Source organism: Parasteatoda tepidariorum, chromosome 7 (assembly GCF_043381705.1).
Source record: "Parasteatoda tepidariorum isolate YZ-2023 chromosome 7, CAS_Ptep_4.0, whole genome shotgun sequence".
Taxonomy (NCBI): Eukaryota; Metazoa; Arthropoda; class Arachnida; order Araneae; family Theridiidae; genus Parasteatoda; species Parasteatoda tepidariorum.
This window is the reverse complement of record NC_092210.1, coordinates 48,923,376-48,942,585: the sequence shown is the minus strand read 5'-3', so window position 1 is coordinate 48,942,585 and position 19,210 is coordinate 48,923,376. Positions and strand designations below refer to the sequence as shown.

At 28.8% G+C, this 19,210-nt stretch overlaps 1 protein-coding gene and 1 long non-coding RNA gene across 2 annotated transcripts in view; both read right to left on the bottom strand.

The window, feature by feature from the left end:
- Nucleotides 1–3,319, bottom strand: part of LOC107448791 (branched-chain-amino-acid aminotransferase, cytosolic) — an 11,749-nt gene extending 8,430 nt beyond the window's left edge. Inside the window, exon 1 of the mRNA XM_043047386.2 lies at nucleotides 3,167–3,319. The gene's annotated coding sequence lies outside the window, so the exon portion shown is untranslated. The remainder of the gene's footprint in view (nucleotides 1–3,166) is intronic.
- An 8,686-nt stretch (nucleotides 3,320–12,005) lies between these two features.
- LOC107448800 (uncharacterized) overlaps nucleotides 12,006–19,210 on the bottom strand; it is a 33,625-nt gene continuing 26,420 nt past the window's right edge. The window contains exon 3 of the long non-coding RNA XR_001584696.3: nucleotides 12,006–12,512. This is a non-coding gene — a long non-coding RNA (uncharacterized lncRNA). The remainder of the gene's footprint in view (nucleotides 12,513–19,210) is intronic.

Here is a 19,210-nt window from a genome sequence, read left to right as displayed (position 1 = left end):
TGCCACACAATTGACTATTCGTTCCCTGAGATCTTGGTAACCCCAACTCCAGGCTGCATCTTGTCAACGATTTCTTAGGGCTTCGAAGGCATGAAGCTCGGATTCTGTCCACTTTCTCTTGAGACACACTCGGCCTACCCGGCGACTTTTGCTTCAAAACACTTCCTGTTTCCTTAAATGCACTGAACCATTGACGAATGGTTTTGTCAGAAGGCGGGTTAACACCATAGTTACGTCGAAAGTTTCTTTGTACGGTAACTAAAGACTTCGTTTCTATGAGCCAAATAACACATTGAGCCTTTTGTTGCGGAGTCGCCATCATTTCAAATTTCGCGACGTCATTTCAAGGTCAACGCCCTGCAGCGCCGCCAACAGTTGATACAAACATTCCCAATTGGTATGAGTAAAACTTTTTGAGCTACTCTTTTCAGAGAAATCGACTAAATTTTGCTATCTTTTATAGTTAGTGAGATATGAATTTTTAAAACCCCGGAGTTCTTTTATAGACACCCTGTATTATGTTTTTTTCTATATATATATATATATATATATATATATATATTACATAACACTGTTTTTCAAAACTAAACTATTAATTATTTTTAGGCATTTTTTTTAAAAGCTATAGTCTTGTAACTGTTTTTATATTAATACAAGTCATCAGTTTTATTACACTTCAGTAGAAGTTTTATTGATGTTTTAATACCTTTTTTTATTATGATAACCGCATGGAATGTGTTTTCATTTTATCTCAAACACATATACTCTAAAAATCACTACATCTATTGGCGTTTATTTTGGCTTGGTTGAGTTTATTTTCGATTTATTGAACGTCTTGACATTGTTTGCTGAGCGTTTTATTCCCATCGACGTATTAATGTTATAACATTCTTGAATAAATAAGTTTGAAGAACTAAAGGTGAGGACAACATTCACTGTTCTTGCCTCGAAGTGTTTTTCGGGGTTTGACGACGTTTTATGCAAACACAATTTTTTAGCAAACCTACCAGCTGTCTGTTGTATTTGACTTTTGGAACTGTTGTATTTATTGCTCTTGATGTAAGACCTTCTGTTTTTGTGTCATTCAGATGTTATTGACTATTGTAAAAACTATGATTGGAGGTTATTTTTATGAAAACTGTTGTAAAGCTATTTAAAAAATCTGAAATAGCTATATAAATATGTTGTATATTTTATTTAACTCAAATATTATCACATTAAAGATGCGCTATAAATTATGCTTTTCTATATACATTGTTTTAAATAGGAGGCCAACTTATTTATTATTATTTTATGTAGAAGAATATCACATGTCATAAGTGATAGACTGATGGGTCCAACAGATTATTTTTATAAAAACTGTTGTAAAGCTTTTTTTTTTAACGTTAAAATATGTAATAAATTTGCATGCAATTTTTTCGGAAATGTGAAAAAAAAAGTATATTTTATTTAATTCAAATATTATAGCAGTAAAATAATTTGCTTTGAATAATGTCTTTCTAGTTGTATTATTTTATTATAAAATTAAAAAAAATAATTTACTCTTCTTATTACTATTCTTATTTAAAATATTACTGAGATATAAAAATATATCTGCCAAAATAGTATGGAAAACTGAGAAAAGATATATTTTAGTTTTCCGAATTTATTTTATTTTCCTTACAATATAAAGAGGTTTTTAAAATTTTATGAAATTGTTTTTTGCAAAACTCGTATTTATGCATTTTTTAAAAAAAGAATTGTAGTTGAATAAGTATTTTAATGTTTTACTATTATGTCATAATTTTACTTTCCAAATTTTTTAAATTGAATAAATTTGAAAGTTTATTTCACTTATTTTGTAAGTATAAATGAAATGATTGTTTCGACTTAGGCATTATGTAATTGTAGATTCTCTTATACAGCAAGGATTTTGAGAGATTCTTTCCAAGTTTTACATTATTTTTAACAATGAGAAATACCTGAATTTTATTAACACTGCGGAATTTCATATAATTTTTAACATTCAGAATATTTTTAACAATGAAAAATTCAGGAATTTTATTAACAATGAAGAATTTTATATAATTTTTAACTTTAAGAAATTTCATACTTTTCATAATACTTAGGAACTTCAGATTAGTAGTGAAAACTAATTTATGTGTCAATAATACTTAGACATATTTTTTCGTTATCTATGTAATGTTTCACTAATCCGGCAATACTTTTTTATATGATGAAAGCTTGTTCAGTTATTTTTTATATTCTAAAATAAATGTTAAAAGCTTTCTCAAAACGAGTTTGTAATTGGTTGATATTTTGTTAAAAGTTTTGGAGTTGAAACGAGGAGTTTTAAACGAGTTATTTACGTCTATCATTGAATTTCCTTGGTATAAAAATAATGAAGTCCAAAAAGAACTGTTATAATTTACCTAGGTACAGTGACCGCACATAATGATAGCAGTTTCTTAGCAAAGTATTCATATATGAAAATTATAATTGTATTTTTATTTATTTATTTATTTATTTTTTTTGTGTCCGGAGAAAAATATTTTGGTAAAATTATCGTGCACTATGGTAATGACATTTCTGGTAAAATACCAAACAAAATTCTGTTTAATAAAGCAAAAGTACACTGTTTTTAAACCATTCATTTGGTAATTATTTATTTGGTTTATATGAAATTCTAGTTTTGAAAATTATAGTTCCCAAATACCACACATTTAGTAAAACTACAAAGTAAATTTAATTGAAGTAAATTTAAAAGTGAATTTAAAAGGTAACTTTAATTGAATAAATGGCTTTTATACCATGCTCTAAGGTCTCATAATAAAATTACCAAATTTTACCACATTTATCACACAATAAAAAATGATGTTTTAATGCCATTTTTACCAAAGTCATTACCAAGGAGCTTCGGTAAAAATTACCGAGGTTTTTGGTGTTCCCATAGAGCCAGAAACATTGTAAATTTTACCGTATTCTGGTAGTTTTGATCATACTTTTTTTTCTCTTCTCAGTGCATTATTGTATAAATCAGGAACGTTTTCTTTGAAATTTTTCATTCGAATTTAATTTATTCTGTTATGAAATGTAAGGGTTTAGTATATTTGAAATGTTAACAAAAATAAAAACTTTTAATAGGAAATAGGAAACTATTTAATTAATAGGAAACTATTTCGCTTACCTGTATGTCGTGGGATAAAACCTGCAAGTTCTTAAGTGCCTCGTCTTCTCAAAAGAGTAATGATGCCAAATGCCACATTCAAAGTAGAAAACATAATAAGACAGCAAAAGGGGAAAAAAAAAGAAAGAAAAAACAGTGTATAACCTTCAGTCAGATAAAGGGAAGGAATTTTAAACACTAGTGGGGAGTTGAAAACCTGTTTACAGTCTTATAAAGAAAAATGAAGTACTACATGTGGGGATGGCCTTTCATAGGAAAACATACCTCTAAAAACCCCTAAGTTTGGAACAACCGAAGCAACCTAACATTACAATAAACAGCAGAAACAACCAAAATTTCAATAGTTGTCAGCTATTATTTCTCCTCAAAAATACTGAAATTAAGTATTTTTCGTACTTATTACGATTGTATAAGATTGATAGATAGTTTCTTTTTTCTTCCTTTTTAATGTTAGCTTTCTGTGGAAAATAAGGCACTCGTTTTACTTACTTAGTTATTCTTACAAAGGGGAATACTTTTGTAAATTTTTGATGAAAAAATTAAAATAATAAGATATATAGATTTAAATATGCTCTCTCGATGTTGCCAATTTTATAACATGGTCAATATTGCACACATGGTAATCTTGTCTTTCTCACACGAAGACACGCATCCAATTTCAAAACAGAAATGTGCAGTTACTTTTAGCGCACGCTTTTTTCGTTTTTTGCTGCAGGAACAACTCCTTCAATCATGGGAACAACTTGTGAATTATTGATGCAGCTCTTGTAAAACGTTGCTCGCATAGTAAAAATATTCTTTATTTTTGAAATGTTGGCTTATTAAACTAGATAAATGCCTGTGAAGGAAATTAATCAAAAATTAAATATTTTAAACGCATTAAAAATGTTATACTTTTAAATTTCGCAATTAGAAATAGTAATGGGCTTATTTTTATTAACCATGTTCTTGTCTTTTGAAGTTAGAGACCTCTATAGACATTTAGAACTCTATAGACATAGGAAGAAGACATTTATTTCCTATTTATTTTTTGTTCTATCTTAAAGAAACACAATACCTATAATGCTTTTTATTGTAGTGGTACTGTTTACAATATGGCTTGTGCGTTTTACCATTTAATTAGCATATCCATTTAACTTTTGCTGAAAACATTAAAAAAAAAATTGAAGATGACATTCAAAACATGGTAACCCTTACTCTATATTTATGTCGTGATCCCAATTTCCTTAAATCGATTGATAGCTTTACAAATTTATACTATACTGAAAAATCTCACGAATGGTAAAATTACTTGTAAATTAATTAATTAATTAATACGCTAATCTCAGTCATAAAACTTGTTAGAATAAGAAGCCTATTTGCATGATAGGGAAATTTCGCTCTTTTACGTTTTTTTTAAAGTTTTTTTAAACGCTTTTGCACTTAATTTTTTCTTCTTTTTAATAACCGACGTTGAATAGCTGACCGAATATTTGGGTTTACGACTACTAATGTTCAACTCCGTAGCCTTGTAATTTTGAACCCGATCCAGAAGACAAGGAAATTCCTGGTTCAAGTATTGGGTGATTTTTGCCGTCATGGAGGACTTTTTTTGATGCAACTAAACAGCATTTGCGTTACACGGAGAAGAAAATCGCAGAAACCTCCCACGGTTAGTCTGACGGAAAGCGGAGTTTAACCCATGATCCGTCTACCACAGAGGATATTTTTACTTCAGCACTGTGGTCGGTGTGAGCTCGGTGCGGAAATCATATAGCCCAACCATCGCTGGAATTCGAACTCAGTTCAAGTCATCGGAAGGCTAACGCTCTATCCCCTAAGCCACCACGGCTTGATGTAACTGCGTACAAGCACTTGAAAAAGCACATGCGCAGGTGAAATGCGCATGTGCCCATGAAAAAACTTAAATTTACGTGAATGAATGTAAAAGATTTCGCAAAGACCTGTTAGTTAAAAACGATGACGTAATGGATTTTCTCCACCAAATCAAAATAAGCAGTTACAATGGACGTGGATAGTATGGAAGTAAAATTTCTTCCAACTAAATTGTATAATTAAAATAAATATATTCGATAATTTTAAATAGCGAAAAAATGTTTAGTTTCTAATGAATCTAGCGTAACTAGGGAATCATAATTTCAAACTAAAACCAACAAAAAAAATATTTCTGTGAAATCTACAAATTGTTGTAAAATCGCAGGTTTCGTTTTAACCTTTTGTATTAATAAATCATAAATTTTCATTTTGTGTTGGCGTTCTTCTCGATCTATTAATTCGAAAGTAGACTTAAACAGGAAACAGCTATGAACAGCGTGCTTATAGCTTTGTAAAGCCACACCAACAAAACGTAGAGATACAAAGGATATAAAAAAATTTATTAATTAAAAAAATAATAAAAAAAAACTCGAGCATGTGCAGTTGTTACAAATTTTACTCACGGGAGTGTACGGAATTTACAGTAAATTTGTGAAATCTGTCCCTATTGCCTCGTACACATAATTTTAACGATTGCCCTCTAACGGAATTACAGATTCGAACAGGTTTTCTATTTCAGTATTTGTGTATGCATAATAGTTCTATGTCTTTTAAATTTTAATGCAAAAAGCAAATAAATAGCTCTGTTTGATCTAATTAAGAAAAAAATATATCTGAATATTATGAACCCTGAAACGTATTGTTGTATATAATAATAAGTAAACAATTAGCACCAATTTCTGAGAAATTGGCAAATCGAAACTAGGTTGCTTCTACCTCAATTCTTTGACCTCGCTACTTTCATTATTATTATAAGGAATGAATTATTATAAAAAACAAAAATTAGTGACAGAATAACATAACAATGTTATGGAGAAAACAAGTGCCGAAGGTCAAGGTCGCTGAGGAAATTTTTCCTTGATATTGGATTCATTCCTATCCTTTTATGGAGTGAGTGACCTATATATTTACTAAAGATATATATTTACATTGACTTACGACTAATGTTGAAAATTGAAGAGAAGAAAAGAGTGCGTACACAGAGAAAAAAGGTATGGTCAAAACTACCAGAATATGGTAAAATTACCGTGTTTCTGGCTCTATGGGAACGCCAAAAAGTCCTGTAATTTTTACCGAAATGCTTTGGTAATAATTTTAGTAAAATTAATAATAAAATATGGTTTTATAATGTGTGATAAAATTTGGTAATTATATCATGATACCTTAGAACATGGCTTAAAAAACCTCCTATTCGGTGAAGTTTACTTTTCAATTCTGAATTTTTTCTGAATGTGATGTGATAAGAACTAAAATTGTGAAAACAAGAATAGTTCCATTACTATATGAACTTGAAATAACAAAATGAGATTTTCAAAGTACCGCATATTTAATTTAATTAACCAGAATTCAGTTTTTTTTTTTAATTCTTAAATTTTTTTAAAAATTTTATTAGAAAAGTCACTACTATACAGTGCTGTCCTTTTACCAGAATTTTTTCCCTCGAGTATTATTGAAATCATAATAATAAAAAAATTAATAGGAAACAGTGGTTCTAAAATAGGAAAATCTACATTATAAATAAAAAATCTACTGAAAATTGCTGGTTTGGTTTGTTTATCAACTATTTCAGTAAACTAAATTCTGCAGGTATTCAAATATTTAGTCAACTTTATACATTCATTATACATAATTTTGGTTGTGATTGATCAAATTTTAAGATAGCAACTCATATTAAAAATTTGATATTTAAAATACGAAAGACCTCGCGTAAATGATTTAACCATGACTTCAAAAAAAACGTCTTGCCTATTGTTGCTAAGATATTTAATGTAAATTTCACCGTTTTTTTAGAGGTAATTGTGAATCTTTATGATATTTCGTAATTTCAAAAGTTTCTTACATTCTCCACTTTCATTCCTCCCCCCCCNCCCCTTTCATTCCCCCCCCCCCCCCAATACGTTGTTTCAAATTTTTATTAGACTCATAATATGCAATATATTTTTATTGTAAGTTTAATAAATGTCTCCAAACTTACGCATCGTATGTTATACTTATCAAGAAAAAAAAACCTCTTTAAATTCGGGCTCCTTTTTATTGCCATTTTAAATTTTAGCGTCTTACTCATAATATTCAATTAAAAAACCCCATGCATATCCTTCAGTACACACTATTTAATATGAGTATTAACCAATAATATTTTGTTAGTAAGCTAAAATGAATAAATAAATACTTTATGTAACAGACATTCTTACTTTTGTGGTTTTTTTTTTTTTTTGCAGATTCTTAACTATCTAGAAATAGAATCGCAAACTATTTTTTCAAAGCAAAGTTCATCAATAGATGGCGTAGTGAACTTGGAAAAATTATTAAACTACACTGCTTGCTGAAAATATATAAAAGAGCGTATGTTAGTTTTGTCCTTAGATTACACCTTGTTTTTGAAGTAACTGGTGGTTATTTTCAAGACATTGTTTTGTCTATCTTACAATACCATCTGTTGACAGATTTTGTAAAAAAGTTTGAAACTTATTGAGAGTAAAATATCTAGTTTCTTGAGTAGAGCGCGAACTATACATTTCTATCTCATCCGTCTTTCCCTAAATTATTTTTCAATGTCAGTCATTTTTGGGATATTCGGTGTTTGCATGATAATGTAGAACATATAGAAATTATAAATTTATCTCTTGACTAAAGGACTTGAAATCATAAAATAATTTCAAAAACATAAACAAATTTTTTTTTTCGTTTATTGAAAATTTGAAGTCAAATGTTTTATACCCTTTTTGAGTAACATAAAATACAATTTTTTCAAAAAAGAAAAGAAAAGAAAAACTTTTATTTAAGCAGAAAATAAACGCCTTATTTCATTTCTTATTACGTTCCTTTTCATAAACACATCAGACAGATCAATCAAGAACTTGAATCTGTCAATGAGGTAATAATAACTTTCATAATTACATTTAATCGTTCGGTAAACTTGCATTGTTAGAAGAAGTCTTTGTATAGAGTTTATGTAATTACAAATTATAGACAGTTGACCTGAATAAGATTACATAGACGTAAAACAGTTTATATGTAGTCTAATTAAAAGAATGACATAAAATTAATGTGTTATTATCAGGGCGTTAACACCTAGTAAAAGTATTGTTACCTATCTTATTTGTTGCAAAAATTGTTTAACAAAGGATTTGACAATTATATAGTCGTGCAAGACTTCTTTCTCCTTATCTCGTAACTTTTTATTTTATTTATTGATTTGATTTGACAATTATTTGATTTCAAATATGTTTAAGGTTGATGCTCTAAGTATGAATTGTATGCTTGAGGTTGATGCTCTAAGTATGAATTGTATGCTCTAAGTATGCTCGATTTAGAAATGATTCAATATCATTGTATATAATTCAGTATTGTTTTAGCAAACTATTCAATACTACCAACATTTTGCTTTGTTTAAACATTAGAAACGATATAGCATTGAACTAGCGTAACTCTAAAATCAATTTTAATTTTGCTTAATTGTAAATCTTTCCTCTAATTTAAGCATGATTTGCTATGACAATTTTTTTATTAAAAATTATTTTTCTTTTTATAGTTAGTAAAATGTGTAAAAAACGTAGAGACTATTTTTCCTATATAATATTTAAATGCATTTTTGTCAATTATTTTAACATTTAAAGACCACGGGGAAAAAACGGTCTATGCCCACAAAAGCTAATTCGGAAAAAAATTATTTTGAAATAGTCTCTTTCATGTTACGGCATATCTTCACTGAGTAATAACTGTCAGGGAGAACTAATTTTTCACGTATCGATTTGTCAAAACTTAGTAATTCTCAAAATGCAACAGATGATCTACGGACATTTTTGTGAAAAATGTTCATAGACCGTTCTTTTCCTTTTTTCTTCATTTGCGAAAAAAAAACATCAAATAAAATACATTATAAGCTAAATACAAACACCGGAATTCGTATGTATATTTTATAAGCAATAGACTGAAAAAAAACAAGGCGAAATAAGTTTATCAAAGCTAAGAAAGTTGCAAGTAGCTAACTGTGTCACGTAATAAATAAAATTATATTAGATAGTATGATTTTGTTTAAAAAAGAATTTTCATTATATATATATATATATATATATATATATTTATTACAGTTCATAACTATTATTTATAGTCAAAGAAATCAATCAGAAGTTTTCAAGTAATAAAGTGGATGTTGTGCCGTGTGAAAAAAATAGATTCAAGCGCGAAGTGCTTTTTATCAAGTTTTAATAGCATCCAGAAAGTTTTATTTTCTTAGATTTTTCTCAAATGATTTACTTTTCTTGATATCTTCAGAAATGGAAAGTAATTTGTTGCGGAAAAAATTGTGTCATTTGTTTTTATCCTCCATCAGTTTTCTCCTCTCTATTTTCTGATTGACTTTCCTTTGGTTTCCTCAAAAAGAGGTCAATATTAAAAATTTTATCCACTAGATGTTTTGTTATACGACATACATTTCTTGCTGACCATGCACACTGGGGGAAAAAAGGGAAGGAATCAACTGAACCGTATGATACACAGTATTTAATTTTACTATTTAACTATATAAAATATGTTTAGAAAAATACTTCTTAAATGCTTCCTAATTTTTAATGAATTACAGTAGATGCCTAATCAACTGGTTTGGAAAATAATATAAATCATTACTTACGTAGCTTAAACTGCAGATTCTCTCTAAAGATTATAGCAAACATTTTTCTTGTGTGATATTTGTAGGGTGATAGCTCCTCTACGAGATATATTTTCTTATGTAATATTTTATTCTTTGAAATATTTTGTACTGCCAAGACGAATTTTAAGGCAAAATTTAGTTAAATTGTTTTCTTTTCTTTCTTTCTTTTTTTTTTTTTTTGCAATATTCCATACTACGAAATTTTGCTTTACGTTCTGTATTGTAAAATTTGTCTCCTCCTACAACATTAATGCCCACATAATGATAGTGGTGGTAAGATTTTGGTTGTCTATGATATATTTTTTCCCGTTAAATGTTCTATGTGTAGAAATTTGACCAACTATTAATATTTATTTTTTCCCCTTATAATATTTTATACTGCTAATTGTTGTTATGCGAGATGTATTGTTTTATTCCATGCGTCAAGAAAATGGCAGCTGCATGTTTTTTCTATTTACTATCCTTTTTTGCGAGTAGCAGTTTTTTAATGTGATACTTGTACACCAAAAGAATGTTCACGAAATCAATTTTTTTTCCATCTGATATTTCGGATTGCAAAATTTCGTTAAGAGAGATACTATTTCTTAGCGAAATTCCGTCTGGCTAGAAAACGTCCACGATAGTTTTGTTTTCGCTTGCTGAAACTTTGCCCACTTGCATTTTTTAGAAGGTTTTTTAAATAGCGTGATTTTTTCATGCATTTAATAAGTTCTTTCGTGTAAGATTTCATGTTAAAAGACAAATTGTCCATGACTTTTTTTTGTGATATTTTATGAGCCAAAATTTGGTTGCTAGTCGCATTTCTTCCACACGATATTTTGCATCCAGATATTCAACATGTATCAACATGCATCCAGATGTATCAACATATAGTTTTCCGTGTGATATTTTGTGTTCAAACATTATATGCGCAGAATATAGTTTTTTCTAGTAAACGCGAAATTTGAAAGAAATTTCAAGCGTAAAAAATTATTGCTGAAAATAGTCTCAAAACATTCATGGCATTTTGGATATTTTAAAACTAAGTTCTTTTTTGAAAAAAAAGAAAGGAAAAATCAAAAACGTTAAATCTAGTTACGTCATTTTCAACGTTGAATTATGATCGATGATATATCGGGCAGTAAATTACTTACGCATTTCAAGATATGTTAACGATATGATCTAAAAATCGTAGTTGATGATAACATAAATTGATTATGTAGCAATAAAATGTATGTTACATAACTGATGAAAATCAGGTTTATCAGTAATGAAACAAATGACGTTATTTGATAAGTATTGCTGCTTTTGGAGAAATCGAAATTTGAGCTACCAAATTCCTCAAAGGAATATGAACTCTCACAAGGACCATGTCATAATTTGCTGTTCAACTTAAGTAGGAATTAACTAATGTAAACTAGATGATAAAATTAGAACTAAGGAAATGGAAAGATTTACATTTACATTTTTACATTGTAACTTACATTTACTTACAGCGCAACAGAAAGTTTAGCAAAATTTTATTGGTGTTGCCTATGCATTTTTTTCGCATGTAATTAATTTTAGCAAGCGATTTTATAAATGATGTTAAAATTAAATATAGCTTTTCCGCTTTCAAAATAATTCTTTTCCCCAATTTAATATTATGTATAACGAAATTTCTTTGTATACGAGGAAATGTTCACGTTTTTTAATTCTCTTGATTGCGTTATTATTTCATCAGAAAACGATTGTGTAAATGAATAACGAAAATTTGTAAGTTATACATAATGTATAATTTTCAATGAAACGCCTAATTATAACACATTTTTAATAAGAAATGGAGATATAAAAATATTTTTTTTCTAAATATTGGAATGCATTAGATTTAATGGGTAACTTTTACAGGCAGCAGATGTTCATTTATTTAAATTTATTTTCAGAGAAATATAATGAAACTTAAGGAATTTAGGATGTCATTTTACTAGAAATATTAAAAAATTAAATTAATTACATAAATTTTTTTTTTTTTCATTTTGGCCTTTTTTTTGGAGTTATATTTTTAAACAGTATTTAATTAATAAATTTATACCAGTTATACAATATTTGCATTCGATGAAATAATACATATAAAATGATTACGCGATAACGACGATAATGAAATAATCAGAAAGTATAAATAATGAGTCTATTCACTGATATTATATACAAATTTTATGACAAAAGTTTACAGTATTTCATCAAACACTTATGTTATCCCGTTTCTTTACTATTCTGTCCAATAAAAGAGAATGTTTTAGTTAAACTGATTGTTCCATTTATAATTCGAGAACATATATATTTTCTGTCACGTCTTAATTTAAATTTCAGAAATAAAGTCATCAAATACCTTCATAACTTATTGAAACCCGTTGAAACAGACATAATTTTTTTTCATCTCCAAGTTAATTACAAAACTGAACTGAAAACAACGGATGCTCTAATTTCCACAGCTATTACGGATACAGCTATAACTTTTACAAACAATTCAGACATGTTACAAAAAAGTGAGCTTTTCCTTATATAGATTTACGTTCGAAAACAGAGAAAACGATGTTGGAGTCAGATACTTCCCTGTTTTAATCAATTCTAAGGGTGCCTCCAAGAAATATTTCTTTCGTTTTAATTTCTTCCTCCATGTCATACCAGACGGTAAATATTTCCCTTAAAACAAAAAATATAATTAGGGTGTCTTCGCTAATTATTTTTTAGCATATAAGATATCATTTAATGATTCAAAGTATGTGTTTCAAACTACGTATTGCGAATAATCATTGGAATAAAGTGATCTTACGTTGACCTTTCAATGGAGAAGTTTGTGTGATTGACTACAGCAGAAAACAGAGATTTTTTACGCCTCGTTAACTTTTTCTTCGAGCGAGATATTGATCTTAATTTTGTGTTTGTTATACAATAATAGAAAATGATATACAAAGTGACCCACATACACAATTTTTTATTGTTTATTTACTTCTTAAATGTATTTACTTATGAAGGCAATTTTTATAGGTGGTAGTTTTCGAATAGGAGATGGTTGTTGTAGTTTGAACAAATTTTCACTTCTTACTTTTTCTTTTCATGTAGAAATCCATAACTTGGAAAATTTGAAGGAAACATACACTGAAGAGCCATTATGTTATGACCACCCTGCTAATAACACGTAGGGCCACCATTTGCCCTCAAAACTGCTAGAACCCGCCTTGGCATTGATTCCACAAGGTGCTGATAGATAGTCTGAGGTATCCGGTAACAAGCGCTCACCAACTGGTCCTGCAATTCCCTCACTTTGCGAGGGGATAGCGTGGCAGCACGAATTTGGTTTTCCAAGTAGGACCACAAATGCTCTATTGGATTAAGGTCAGGTGAATTTGGGGGCCAAGACATGACTTGAAAGTCCTTGAAATGTTCCTCGAACCAATCTATGACGATTCGACCCTTATGACATGGTGCATTATCCTGTTGGTAAACACCATCCCCCGCAGGAAAAACTGTTGCCATGAATGGATGAACCTGGTCTGCAACTATGTTCAAGTAGCTTACAGACGTCAGGGATTGTTCTATGAGGATTATGAGTTCTAATGTGCCCCATTAAAACATTGTTCCAGGGCGAGAAACCATGAAAACCTGGGCGAGCCCATTGTTATAGATGGAGGGTGGTCATAATGTAATGACTCTTCGGTGTATATAATTTTACTTATAGTGCCTGTATAGTTTTTGTGAATGAATCCTTGCAAGGAAAATAGGTAAGAAACATTCGTCAAAGGTACATTGCTCAAAATAAAAAACGGAATCTAATGATCGTATCTTCACGCTCTACGACTCAATTCTAAGGGTTCAGGGAGGGAACCTCAAATACGCTAATTAATTAGTGAGGACGATATTTTAGGTTACGAAATCGAACACAAAAACGTATTTTCTCTGAATAAATATGTTTTTTTCAGCGGATTTGCCTTTCTAATCCTTAAAATGTAAGAGGTAGTCGCAATCTGGGCAGTTTGGTCAGAAGAGCGATACAAAGATTGCACCCTCAATGTTATCTTACTTTAATTCATTTTACTTTTTGTGTATTGCACCATACCTCGAGAACTTATGTGAATAGAAAATTTTAGCACACAGTTATTAAATTTGTTTATCCAAAGAGAACTCAATGCAAAATATAACTTTTAGTAAACATTTATTATTATTATTATTATTAACCATTTATTATTGTTAAACATATATTATTTAATGATAGTCACAAAAAAATTTTAATAGTTAGGCGTAAATTTTTTTGCATCATTTTGAAAAATGTAATTTTAAATTGAAAAATACAAAATTTCAGTGAAATTGGTCAAATAGTTCCTCAAAAATAGCATTTTAAATAAGTCACGGTTTTACGTTCTTAATGCACGCTGCACTATTGAGTTGTTTAGCACAAAAATTGTCTAGTATCTCACATCTCTCACAATGGATGGCACGATTAGATACACTAATGAAGCCTCACTAGACAAAACACAGCTCAGCCGCAGCCTAACTCCAAAGTTCATTTACTAACGAAGCAAAAAAGTAAAAATTATTAAGAATTAAGAAAATAAATCATTATAAATTAGAAAAAATAACAACAGAAAAGTATAAACTCGTGATCAGCTCCTACGATTAAATTTACATAAATAGTGCTTTTTAATTTTGCACTAATTATTGCCAAGGCAAAACATATCAATACAATAGCATCATTTTTGCAGATATAATCGTGTGAGTAGGCAGCGAGATTATATCTTTTTGTTGTTGGTTTTATCTAAGTTATCTAAATTCTCATTATTATTTTTAAAAAAGTTATTATTAATTTTTTTTCTCTTGATTAAAAATCCCTTTTTTCTTTTACGTTTCTATTCTTCTTTTCTTTGCGATTTTATGTTATATTATGGATTTCATGTATTTGCAGCTTATACGCAGTTAATAAGCTTAATAAATCTTAAATCCCCCCCTCTCCTTTCTTTCACTCTTTATTGACTCTGTCTCTCTCTCTCTATATATATAAATGCAATAAAAACGTTTTATTAGATATCTTCTTAAATATGCATAGAATTTCCTAAAAAAATGTTTGTATTATCTAATAAAATAATTTTAAAACTGCATTGCCTTCAAAAAATGAATATTTTAGTAACAAAAAAGTTCAATCTATCACTAGATTATTTTACTTATATAGACTAAATTCATTAAGAATAAATTATTCAATTAAATTTTGAGGTGAGAGTGTGTGAAACATTTAAATATTCAACTTATATTTGAATTACGGCCACAGTAATATTGTTTTAATGTATTTTTTTCTTGAGAATTACAGATGGGAAAAGAGGTTAAAGGTAAGTTAGGTACGGAAATTCTCACTTAAATATTTTCCAATTGGAGTCAGCGTGGGAGAAACGTATATTTTCAATGGAAAAAAAGACAGTTTTGTGTTCTTCGAACCTTGTAATTGGCACTATTTGCTATACACTATTTCTTGCAGCAATTTTTTGTGTATTCCTATAAGATATTCTAAATATAAAATGCGTGAAAACTGAAAACATAAAATATATAATCTTCTTCAAAATATTTTTATGTACATTAAAAGTGAATTACTGTGTGCCATTCGGTTGACCATTAACTTTGAGTATTTAATGATTAGACATCTTTTTTTTTTCAAGTAATAAAATTCTATCGTGCATCTGGATTCTAAATATATAATGTGAATGCATTATTCCACATAAAAAATATAAATATATTCTAAATATGAAATATAAATGTTTACTAAATAAAAATTACGAGCATGATCTAAATATAATATGCGGTGGTTACATTTTAAAGATAAAAAGTGATTATATTCTAAATAAGAAACAAAAATGTATACTTAATAAAAAATATGAACATATTCTAAATATAAAATATGCTTGCATTTTAAAAGTAAAAAGCGAATGCATTCTAAATATGAAACGTGAATATATTTTACTTACCAAATATAAATATATTTTAATCACAAAACGTGAATGTATTTTTAATATAAAATATGAATATATTTTAAACATAAGAAGTAATTAATTTAACAATAAAATACACTGCAAAAAATTCAGGATTCTATTACGGTAAAAAGTAAAGGCACTTAAACGGCTAATAATTTTTACCGGAAAATCCATTCCTACTGTAACATGTTACGGAACAAAAAATCTGATATACTGTAATTTTTACACTAATAATTACCGTAAAACCATTGAAGCACTCCAATTAAATAAATGTTATAGTTAGAACTACGGTACAATATTTAATGGTAAAAATGGATTTTACCGATGATGCATCGCAAGTAAAGGTACTTTATACCGTGATTTGATCCAAATTTTTTTAAATGTTGTGGTCAAATTCTCAAAGTCAGATCAATAAAAATCAATTCGGTTTTGAACTCAATATTTGAAGAAGTCTTTTGGGACATCAGCCGTACCATAAAATCTTCATAATAATTACCGCAAAATCCTCGGGATCATTATAATTAAATAATAAATACTATTAATATAATAAATATTACTATTAATATAAGAAATATTATTATTTATTAAATAAATATACTAAATTGCGGTATAATATTTTACGGTAAAAATGTATTTTATTATAAAATAGATTTTATTGAGGATGCATCCAAAGTGTTGGTAATTTAAACCGGCAGTAATAATTACATTCGGAATTTTTTATAATATAGAGGTTGAACTCTCAATACCAGATCAATAAAAATCAGTTGTCTTTTGAGCTCAATATTCGAAGAATATGGACTAAGGAAGTGGGAATAGTGAGTAGCGCTCAGTTGGAAAGTGATTTGTAGTTATTCTTATCATTTTTTCAATTCACTCTGATTCAATGAATTTTTATATATATAATTTTGACAATAAATACATCGTATTTAATAATTTTGTCTGCTCATACATAGCATATCTATAATCTTGCGTATGCATACACTGAAAAAAAATTCCGAATTTATTTCCCGTATAAAATACCGGCACTTTTTATACAAAATTTATTTTTATTGCAAAGTATTATACTGTAATTTTTACAGCAATATTTATTTATTTTGAGTGCTTCAGTGATTTTACGGTAATTATTACTGTAAAAATTACGGTATATCAGATTTCTTTTCAGAGTATGGTATGTAAATTACGGTATATCAGATTTCTTTGTTCGGTTAAAATGGTAAAAAGTAATCGGTAAAAGAAAAATCGGTAAAAAGTACCGACACCTCGAGTGCCGGTACATTCTACGGTTACATACCATACTCTGATTCGGAATTTTTTACAGCACCCTAGAGTATTTTTTATGCAGTATTTTCAGTATTTTTTACAGTGTACTCTACCTAATAGATATGGTGAAATTAACTTTATAAGTTTGCTTAATTCATAAATTATTTTGAAACAAATTTAAAAACAAAATCATGTCTTGGTAGGCACTTCGTTTTTAATTGCGTTTACCGGATCAATTAAGGTAAAAAGTATCGGCACTCAGTGAGTCGGTCCTTTGTACCGTAATTTGATCCGGAATGTTTTACAGTGTACATTATTTGTACGTAATCTTGAGTTTAATGTAAATAGAGTAATTGTATGCTTTAAAATCTATACTCAAAATTTATAAATCTATATAAAACTGTTGACCCACAAACCCATGTGTTTTACCCTTCGAGAGGAATTTTTTTTATCATTTTTAGAATTTTGAAAAAAAAAAATTTGAATTTTAACAATAATGACGTCTATTCGCAAAAAATAAACAAAACATTCCCTTAAGAGATATACAATTTCAGTTTAAGAAGAGAAACCGTTAAAAATCAAGAGCTTTTGCTAATATTATTTCCTGATACCAAGCCGTAAGTATTAATAAGTGATTGTATTCATGCCAAAATGAAGCCGAAGAGAAAGATGTTACCATAGCCTGAAGAAACAGATCGCGCCATTGTTTCAATGCTCGCATACAAATTCTATTACTTTCTCACTGTAGTTTAAATGATTATCAGGAAGTCTTCATTGCCACCTAATTATTCTAAATTATAGCCTTCGGTATCTTGAAAAAAAAAATTCTGATGATGTTTCGTGTGAGATGCTTGTATTTTTAAGTGAAAATTTACGACTTTCCTTTTGAAATAAACTATCAGAATGAGGTAGCTATTTGCTTAAAGAATAAAGAAGAAAAAACAATCAGTTGCTGTTTTAAATGTATTTGATAGCTTCTTATAGTTTTTATTACGAGTAAATAAAATATCTTTCTTACATTAATAGAGATGTATAAAAATATAGAATATTCATTTTGTGAAGAAAGTCGTAAACCAAAAATACACTGTATGTTTTGTTATCTTATTACCGCATCTTAAAAATTCAACTCTGCTCTAATCGGCCGAATTTAGAAATATACAATTTTTAAAAAGTCATTATAATTTCTTTATAACAGGCAATAAAACTATACAATGAAAGCAAAGTCTGGTAATGATAATGTAAAGAGAGCACTGGATTTTCCTTAATTTTTTTTCCAGCAAAAATAAATAAATTTATTAAAAAAAAAAAAAAAAAAAAAAAAAAAAAAACNAAAAAAAAAAAAAAAAAAAAAAAGGAGATAAAAAGCAAAAAAAGAAGCTGAAAACGTGAAAAAATATAAATAAATTCATTCTGTTACAAAGCTAGTCTAATCTTGTAAAGAAATACTTTAAATAATGGCGTTGATCTTTCTTGATTTCAAAAAATTATGATTCCATTAGCAATTAATAGTTATGATTCCATTCATGATTTATTAAGTTACTAAAATAACATAAAATGGAGATGAACATATAAGTTTATCACCTTTTTATGTTATTACACTGCTAAAATTTTAATTCTAAAATTACGATTAAAATAACCGGCAGCAGTTTTTCCATCTGATTAACTGTAAAGTTTACAGTAAAGAACACTTTTTATCTTTATGGTTTTAACTATACAGTTTTTTAACCATTTATAACTAGCATGATTTCAAAATTGCGCAAAAGCTAGGATTTTGCTAAGCTGGACGTTGGAGCTAGGCTTTTCGTTAGGTAATGGAAAATGAAGTTAGTTTGTGGTTGAGTTGTACTTTATCAAATGAACTGAATGTATTTTAATTAGTTAATCTGGTAGTTTCACCTATCGTAGTCCTGCAGTGGACTGATCGTTAAGACACAGTTCCCAGCAAATCACCGAAGTCAAGCATCACTGACTGCGGTCAGTGTGCGGGAGGGTGACCACTTGGATTAGTCTGCGCAGGGACCGAGGGTGTGCGGTAGGTATTGGTCCTCGTTAAACTGTTCTACCGTAAAGTGCTCGACTTCGCGTGCAGGTCGTCGGGCTACCGAAGCGCGGGTGCCATCCCCACTG